A 9,993-nucleotide genomic window follows, 5' to 3' on the forward strand; every position below is an offset into this window, starting at 1 on the left:
ACTGTCTCTTTTGGGTAACCTATGAAGACGCACTTTTCCGCTTTGGGTTCCAGCTTTTTAGGCTGAAGCTTTTTAACATAAGCATCACATCCCCAAACTTTAAGAAACGACAACTTTGGCCTTTTTCCATACCAAAGTTCGTATGGTGTCGTCTCAACGGATTTTGATGGTGCCCTATTTAAAGTGAATGCAGTTGTTTCTAATGCATAACCCCAAAACGATAACGGAAAATCGGTAAGAGACATCATAGATCGCACCATCTCTAATAAAGTACGATTACGATGTTCGGACACACCATTACGCTGTGGTGTTCGAGGCGGTGTCAACTGTGAAACAATTCCACATTTTCTTAAGTGAGCACCAAACTCGAAACTCAGATATTCACCCCCACGATCAGACCGTAGGAACTTGATCTTCTTGTTATGATGATTTTCAACTTCACTCTGAAATTGCTTGAACTTTTCAAATGTTTCAGACTTGTGCTTCATTAAGTAGACGTAACCATATCTACTCAAATCGTCAGTGAAGGTGAGAAAATAACGATATCGGCCGCGTGCCTCTACGCTCATCGGACCACACACATTGGTATGTATGATTTCCAACAAGTCACTTGCACGCTCCATTGTTCCGGAGAACGGAGTTTTAGTCGTCTTGCCCATGAGGCATGGTTCGCACGTGTCAAGTGAATCAAAGTCAAGTGACTCCAAAAGTCCATCGGCATGGAGTTTCTTCATGCGCTTTACACCAATATGACCTAAGCAGGAGTGCCACAAAAATATGGCGCTATCATTGTTAACTCTAACTCTTTTGGTCTGAATGTTATGTATGTGTGTATCGCTATCAAGATTCAATATGAACAATCCTCTCACATTGGGTGCATGACCATAAAAGATGTTACTCATAGAAATAGAACAACCATTATTCTCTGACTTAAAAGAGTAACCGTCTCACAATAAACAAGATCCAGATATAATGTTCATGCTCAACGCAGGCACTAAATAACAATGATTCAAATTCATAACTAATCCTGATGGTAACTGAAGTGAAATTGTGCCTACGGCGATTGCATCAACCTTGGAACCATTTCCTACGCACATCGTCACTTCATCTTTCGCCAGCCTTCGTCTATTCCGCAGTTCCTGTTTCGAGTTGCAAATATGAGCAACAGAACCGGTATCGAATACCCAGGCACTACTACGAGAGCCGGTTAAGTACACATCAATAACATGTATATCAAATATACCTGATTTTTCTTTGGCCGCCTTCTTATCTGCCAGATACTTGGGGCAATTGCGCTTCCAGTGACCCATACCCTTGCAATAGTAACACTCTGTTTCAGGCTTAGGTCCGGCTTTGGGTCTCTTCGTCGGATTGGCAACAGGCTTGCCGCTCTTCTTTGAATTGCCCTTCTTGCCTTTGCCGTTTCTCTTGAAACTAGTGGTCTTATTAACCATCAACACTTGATGCTCTTTACGGAGTTCAGACTCTGCGACTTTCAGCATCGCAAACAACTCGCCGGGTGACTTGTTCATCCCTTGCATGTTGTAGTTCAACACAAAGCCTTTATAGCTTGGCGGAAGTGATTGAAGGATTCTATCAGTGATAGCCTCTTGCGGGAGTTCAATCCCCAGCTCAGCTAGACGGTTTGAGTACCCAGACATTTTCAGCACATGTTCACTGACACACGAGTTCTCCTCCATCTTGCAAGCATAGAATTTATCGGAGGTCTCATACCTCTCGATCCGGGCGTTCTTCTGAAAGATAAACTTCAACTCCTGGAACATCTCAAATGCTCCATGACGCTCAAAGCGATGTTGAAGTCCCGGTTCTAAGCCACACAAGACTGCACATTGAACTACTGAGTAGTCCTCCTTACGTGCTAACCAAGCGTTCTTAACATCCTGATCAGCCGTAGCGGGTGGTTCATCTCCTAGCGCAGCATTAAGGACATAATCCTTCTTCCCAGCTTGTAAGATTAGCTTAAGATTACGAGCCCAGTCTACAAAGTTGCTTCCATCATCTTTCAACTTAGCTTTCTCTAGGAACGTATTAAAATTCATGGTGACCGTCGTGTGAGCCATGATCTACAACACAAATATATTCAAAGTGGACTTAGACTATGTTCAAGATAATTAGAGTTTAACTTAATCAAATTATTTGCTAAACTCCCACTCAAAAAGTACATCTCTCTAGTCATTTGAGTGGTTCATGATCCACTTACACTAGCTCAAATCCGATCATCACGTGAGTTGAGTATAGTTTCAGTGGTAAGCATCCCTATGCTAATCATATCATCTATATGATTCATGATCGACCTTTCGGTCTCATGTCTTCCGAGGCCATGTCTGCACATGCTAGGCTCGTCAAGCTTAACCTGAGTGTCCCGCGTGCGCAACTGTTTTGCACCCGTTGTATGTGAACGTTGAGTCTATCACACCCGATCATCACGTGGTGTCTCGAAACGACGAACTGTAGCAACGGTGCACAGTCGGGGAGAACACAATTTCGTCTTGAAATTTTAGTGAGAGATCACCTCATAATGCTACCGTCGTTCTAAGCAAAATAAGGTGCATAAAAGGATTAACATCACATGCAATTCATAAGTGACATGATATGGCCATCATCACGTGCTCCTTGATCTCCATCACCAAAGCACCGACACGATCTTCTTGTCACCGGCGCCACACCATGATCTCCATCAACGTATCGCCATCGGGGTTGTCGTGCTACTCATGCTATTACTACTAAAGCTACATCCTAGCAAAATAGTAAACGCATCTGCAAGCACAAACGTTAGTATAAAGACAACCCTATGGCTCCTGCCGGTTGCTGTACCATCGACGTGCAAGTCGATATTATCTATTACAACATGATCATCTCATACATCCAATATATCACATCACATCGTTGGCCATATCACATCACAAGCATACCCTGCAAAAACAAGTTAGACGTCCTCTAATTTTGTTGTTGCATGTTTTACGTGGTGACCATGGGTATCTAGTAGGATCGCATCTTACTTACGCAAACACCACAACGGAGATATATGAGTTGCTATTTAACCTCAACCAAGGACCTCCTCGGTCAAATCCGATTCAACTAAGGTTGGAGAAACTTGACACTTGCCAGTCATCTTTGAGCAACGGGGTTACTCGTAGCGATGAAACCAGTCTGTCGAAAGCGTACGAGTAATGTCGGTCCAAGCCGCTTCAATCCAACAATACCGCAAAATCAAGAAAAGACTAAGGAGGGCAGCAAAACGCACATCACCGCCCACAAAAACTTTTGTGTTCTACTCGAGAAGACATCTACGCATGAACCTAGCTCATGATGCCACTGTTGGGGAACGTCGCATGGGAAACAAAAAATTTCCTATGCGCACGAAGACCTATCATGGTGATGTCCATCTACGAGAGGGGATGAGTGATCTACGTACCCTTGTAGACCGTACAGCATAAGCGTTAGTGAACGCGGTTGATGTAGTGGAACGTCCTCACGTCCCTCGATCCGTCTCGCGAACCGTCCCGCGATCAGTCCCACGATCTAGTGCCGAACGGACGGCACCTCCGCGTTCAGCACACGTACAGCTCGACGATGATCTCGGCCTTCTTGATCCAGCAAGAGAGACGGAGAGGTAGAAGAGTTCTCAGGCAGCGTGACGGCGCTCCGGAGGTTGGTGATGATCTTGTCTCAGCAGGGCTCCGCCCGAGCTCTGCAGAAACGCGATCTAGAGGAAAAACCGTGGAGGTATGTGGTCGGGCTACCGTGGAAAAGTCGTCTCAAATCAGCCCTAAAACCTCCGTATATATAGGTGGGAGAGGGGGGGCCTTGCCTTGGGGCTCAAGGAGCCCCAAGGGGGTCGGCCGAGCCAAGGGGGGAAGGTCTCCCCCCCCAAACCGAGTCCTACTTGGTTTGGTGGGTGGAGTCCTTCTTTCCTTTCCCACCTCCCCTTTTTTTTCTTTTTTTCTTTGATTTTTCTTCCAATGCGCATAGGGTCCTTTTGGGCTGTCCCACCAGCCCACTAAGGGCTGGTGCGCCACCCTCAAGGCCTATGGGCTTCCCCGGGGTGGGTTGCCCCCCCCCCCCCCGGTGAACTCCCGGAACCCATTCGTCATTCCCGGTACATTCCCGGTAGCTCCGAAAACCTTCCGGTAATCAAATGAGGTCATCCTATATATCAATCTTCGTTTCCGGACCATTCCGGAAACCCTCGTGACGTCCGTGATCTCATCCGGGACTCCGAACAACATTCGGTAACCAACCATATAACTCAAATACGCATAAAACTACGTCGAACCTAAAGTGTGCAGACCCTGCGGGTTCGAGAACTATGTAGACATGACCCCGAGAGACTCCTCGATCAATATCCAATAGCGGCACCTGGATGCCCATATTGGATCCTACATATTCTACGAAGATCTTATCGTTTGAACCTCGGTGCCAAGGATTCATATAATCTCGTATGTCATTCCCTTTGTCCTTCGGTATGTTACTTGCCCGAGATTCGATCGTCAGTATCCGCATACCTATTTCAATCTCGTTTACCGGCAAGTCTCTTTACTCGTTCCGTAATACAAGATCCCGCAACTTACACTAAGTCACATTGCTTGCAAGGCTTGTGTGTGATGTTGTATTACCGAGTGGGCCCTGAGATACCTCTCCGTCACACGGAGTGACAAATCCCAGTCTTGATCCATACTAACTCAACGAACACCTTCGGAGATACCTATAGAGCATCTTTATAGTCACCCAGTTACGTTGCGACGTTTGATACACACAAAGTATTCCTCCGGTGCTAGTGAGTTATATGATCTCATGGTCATAGGAACAAATACTTGACACGCAGAAAACAGTAGCAACAAAATGACACGATCAACATGCTACGTCTATTAGTTTGGGTCTAGTCCATCACGTGATTCTCCTAATGACGTGATCCAGTTATCAAGCAACAACACCTTGTTCATAATCAGAAAACACTGACTATCTTTGATCAACTGGCTAGCCAACTAGAGGCTTGCTAGGGACAGTGTTTTGTCTATGTATCCACACATGTAAATGAGTCTTCATTCAATACAATTATAGCATGGATAATAAACGATTATCTTGATACATGCATTATAATAATAACTATATTTATTATTGCCTCTAGGGCATAATTCCAACATGTACTGGCAAGTCACATCATAAGAGAGTAAGGAGCCTATTTGTGCATGCAATTTGGCTGGTGGAAAGCTCTAAGTTGAGTTTTGCGTAAAGCCGATTTTCCTTAACCAAGTAAACATTCTACTTCTACAAAAATAATATCATCAGACTGAGATGGAAACCCCAACTCAATCCATACCCAAAGTTGTCTCAATTACCCAGTTGATTAATTAAATATTAGGAGATCCCCCGGCATTTTCACTACTAAAAGCTCAAGTTGTCCATAACCGGGGACACGACTAATCGATTAGATTGACGCTCTGCAGAGGTTGCGCACTTTTCCCCACAAGACTCGACCACCTCCTTGATCGGAAGATCGAGACATAGTCTTTCGAGAGCATTCCCTCTAACCCACGGATAGGCTGGTACACCTACATCATCTACATCTGCTAGCCTATCCCGGAAGAGGTCACACCATCTACTCAATTAAGCCAGAGCCCATATTGGCTTGTGGCTGCACACAGAAGCTTATAGACATGAAAACAAGGTTGATCCCTTTGAGCTTGGGTGGACGGGCCACTAGTGTGCACTCCCATGGATTCCCATGAATGCTCCCACTGTACTTCGCCACCATTCAAACCAACTTTCCACCCAGGTAGTTCATTTAAGTCTTGGTATTAATTACTACTTTGTCCCTCATGTCTCAATATGATATCACTCCCCAATCCACGTCTGCTTTAGCGAAGCAATTATAACTTAACTCGAGGGCGACAAGGTTGATATGGTTCAGACCTACCTCAAATGAACTACTAGGTGCAAGCATAGCCAAAGAAAATAAATTCCTACCATGCAATCCTATAGCAAAGGACTACGTGCATAACAAAACATAGGTAAGATAGTTATGATCAAAATGTAACTTGCCTTGGCACTCGGAGTGAAGTTCTAGCGAATGATATTTTTCGGCTTCGCACTCCGGACAATCTAGCGTAAAAGTAAAATAATACACATGAACATAACATTCATACAATTCAAAGTAACATGCAGAAAAAAAAAATATTCATAAAAACCAAATAAAATGTAACACAAGACGTTTGCATGAAAGTATTTTTCAAAGTATAAAACCAAGTGTGAGAACATGGTTCAAAATCCGTGACGTGCACTAATGTGCCTATAGGGCATACTAGTAATATGATGATAACAACAACTAATTATGTAAAAATATACCTTGGAAAGGATCCTCGGCATGGGGTTTAGTTTGTGTGACGCGGTGCAACAGGAATCACTTCAAACAGACATACCGTTTAAGAGATGTGGCCTAATGAAGTTTAAATTCAAATCTGAAATAAATTCAAATATGAATTTGCAAAAGTCTGCAAAGTTGGGTTCTCTGGATAAAGCTATTTGATACGAAAAAGTAGCCGCTGGTTTCATCTCGTTTGGACTTACGGTTAAAACGTTGTGCGCGATTGAAAATTTGAAACAAATCTGAACTAAAAAGCTACAGCTGTCTTTTTATTTTTCTGAAAATGCTACAAAGAGGCCGTTCGCTAGTCGAGCGTATTATGGTCGGCTCTGATTGGTTGACTGTGTGCACTCTTTAGTCTATGTAGTGAATGGCCGTCAGTTAAGTAAAACATGAGCTGCGGCTAAACTAAAAGAAACTACCGGTTGTTTTAGAATAAAACCGTGGTTAATCCATGTACCGGTTCGACTAAAAAACCCACCTAGATCTAACATAACGGTTGGTTCTAAATAAGTAAAAAAAAACCTAAACTGTTAACGTACAGAGGCAGGCTCTTACAGAGACGAGAACTCGTTGGCAGGACCTCGGCGACTGCAGGGGCGGCGGCTCCGGCGGGCTCCGGTGCGGGCGAGGTGGTCGGGCGGGTGTGGCTCGTCGAGGGCGGCCCAACGGTGGTGACGTCCGTCGGCGGCGACGGGCGAAGGCAGCGGGCGGAGCTCCTGTCCTCGGGCGAACTTCCACGATGCAGGTCGTCGGGGTGGCTGCTCCGGTGCGTTCTAGGGGCAAAGAAGATGTCAGCAAGAAGCGGAGGGACTAGGGATCCGATTCTGGTAGGAAAAAGGAGGCTAGGAGGTTCACCAGCGTTCGAAACGTCGATGGAAAGCTCCGGCTCTGGCGAGATCCAATGGCAACAGCGGCGTCTACGAGCAGCAAGAGATGGTGCGGTGTGGCAGAATGGGACGAGGGGCTCGCGGGCTTTCTATAGGCGCGATCTAGGGCGTATGTGGAGCTGCAGATAGACGTTATCTACACGAGGTGCGGCCGGCGGTTTCGGGCGGCAGCGCCGTGCTCTATCCCGCGCGGATAGAGCGAGAGGTTGGGGATGATGTGGTCGAGGCCGCAGCCAGGTATGTGAGAGAGGGAGGGACGCGAACGAAACGAGGCGACGCTGGGCGAAACGAGCCATGCGGCTCGGTGCAGGCTTGGTCGTGTCTGCGTGCATGTCTGGCCACCCAGTTGATGCATGCGTGCATGCCCCTGGCCGACTTGGTTTCGGTCCAGGTGGTGTGCACCTTTTTTTTTCAAAAGTTGTTTTGGAAATAAAACAAAAACAATAATACACCCAATAATATATATATATAATAATAATTTATAAAATCACTATAGAATATATACACCACAGTGAACATTAATACTTGAGCGTATAATTTATAAGAAAAAAATACTTTTCTTATGAAAAATCTAACTTTCGCTAACAAAAAAAATAGTTTTCAATGCAACTTCAAAACACCAAATATAATCGAAATACTTTTCCACTCATTTCTATTTTAAAGAAGTCATATTATCCTCTCTCTATTATTTAATGTGAGTGGAAAAATAATTTGAACATGATAAACTCTAAAATGAAATAAATCATAATATGCAAATGATGATTCTATTAACATCCAAATTTAATAAAATTGGGATGTTACATAGCAGCGGTAGTACCGCTTGGCTATTGCTGTGGTGGTGGGTAATGGTTGGATCTTACCCCCACACACACACTATAAAGGTGTCTTCTTCTTCGAGGAGCTTACATTTAACCTCTCGAAGCTCCATTGTTGCTTCATAAGCTTATTCTTCCCCGATCTCTCTTCCTGACCAATCAAACTTGTTGATTTTCTAGGGATTGCTTGAACGGACCTTGATCTACACTTTCACCAAGAGATATTTGATTCCCCCCACTAATCCTTTGAGGATCTTGGTACTCTAGGGTGTTTGAGCACCCTAGACGATTGAGGTCACCTCGGAGCCACAATCCATTATGGTGAAGCTTCATGATCTTGTTGGGAGCCTCCAAGCTTTGTGTGGAGATAGCCCCAATCTTGTTTGTAAAGGTCCGGTCACCGCCTTCAATGCAACCAATAGTGCATTCACGGCATCTCGCATTGTGTGAGATCGTGAGGAGAATACGGTGGCCCTACTGGCTTTTTGGGGAGCATTCTGCCTCCACGACGCTTCAACGGAGACGTACTTCTTGTCAAAAGGAAGGAACTTTGGTAACACATCCTCTTTTCCACCGGTTCCTCTTGTGGTTATCTCTTACCTTTACTTTATACTTATTGTTGTTGTGTTGTATTCTTTGCTTGCACTTGTTATTCTTATAGTTAACATCATATAGGTTGCTGATACGTCTCCAACGTATCTATAATTTTCGATGGTTCCATGCTATTATCTTGTCAAACTCTGGATGTTTTGTATGCCTGTTATATCTTTTTTGAAACTAACTTATTAACTCAGTGCCAAGTGTCAGTTCCTATTTTTCCGTGTTTTTAACCCTTTTCAGAGGAGGATTTTAAACGGTGTCCAAACAGAATAAAACTTCTGAAAAAATTTTTTCCAGAACATAAGATACGCAGGGGACGTGAGAACCAAGGCAAAGGCAACCAGAGAGGCCATAAGCTCCCTAGGCGCAGCCAGGGGGGCCGCGCCTAGCAGGCTTGTGGGCCCCCTGTGGCTCGTCTCCCTACCTCTTCCGCCTATAAATTTCTCAAAAATTCCAAAACTGCGCGAGAGATCCATAAAAATACTTTTCTGTCGTTTTAAAATAAAACCGTGATTAATCCACGTACCGGTTCGACTAAAAAAACCATCTAAATCTAACATAACGGTTGGTTCTAAATAATAAAAAAAACCTAAACTGCTAACGTAGAGAGGCGCGCTCTTAGAAAGACGAGAACTCGTTGGCAGGAACTCGGCGATGGCAGGGGCGACAGCTCCGGCGGGCTCCGGTGCGGGCGAGGTGGTCGGGCGGGTGTGGCTCGTCGAGGGCGGCCGAACGGTGGTGACGGCGGTCGGCGGCGACGGGCGAAGGCAGCGGGCGGAACACCTGTCCTCCGGCGAACTCCGACGATGCAAGTCGTCGGGGTGGCTGCTCCGGTGCGTCCTAGGGGCAAAGAAGATGTCAGCAAGAAGCGGAGGGACTAGGGGATCCGATTCTGGTAGGAAAAAGGAGGCTAGGAGGTTCACCGGTGTTCGAAACGTCGATGGAAAGCTCCGGCTCTGGCGAGATCCAATGGCAACAGCGGCGTCTACGAGCAGCAAGAGATGGTGCGGTGTGGCAGAATGGGACGAGGGGCTCGCGGGCTTTATATAGGCGCGATCTAAGGCGTGTGCGGAGCTGCAGATGGACGTTATCTACGCGAGGTGCGGCCGGCGGTTTCGGGCGGCAGCGCCGTGCTCTATCCCGCGCGGATAGAGCGAGAGGTTGGGGATGATGTGGTCGAGGCCGCAGCCAGGTGTGTGAGAGAGGGAGGGACGCGAACGAAACGAGGCGACGCTGGGCGAAACGAGCCATGCGGCTCGGTGCAGGCTTGGCCGTGTGTGCGTGCATGTCTGGCCATCCAGTT

General features: G+C 45.9%; 1 long non-coding RNA gene across 1 annotated transcript; it reads right to left on the reverse strand.

The window, feature by feature from the left end:
* Positions 1–5,098: 5,098 nt before the first annotated feature.
* Positions 5,099–7,517, reverse strand: LOC123413540. The gene is made up of 3 exons (XR_006613762.1): positions 7,244–7,517; positions 6,944–7,161; positions 5,099–6,123 (listed from the first exon to the last, which is right to left on the reverse strand). It is a non-coding gene; the product is annotated as an uncharacterized LOC123413540 (long non-coding RNA).
* Between the last annotated feature and the right edge of the window lie 2,476 nt (positions 7,518–9,993).

Source organism: Hordeum vulgare, chromosome 7H (assembly GCF_904849725.1).
Source record: "Hordeum vulgare subsp. vulgare chromosome 7H, MorexV3_pseudomolecules_assembly, whole genome shotgun sequence".
Taxonomy (NCBI): domain Eukaryota; kingdom Viridiplantae; phylum Streptophyta; class Magnoliopsida; order Poales; family Poaceae; genus Hordeum; species Hordeum vulgare.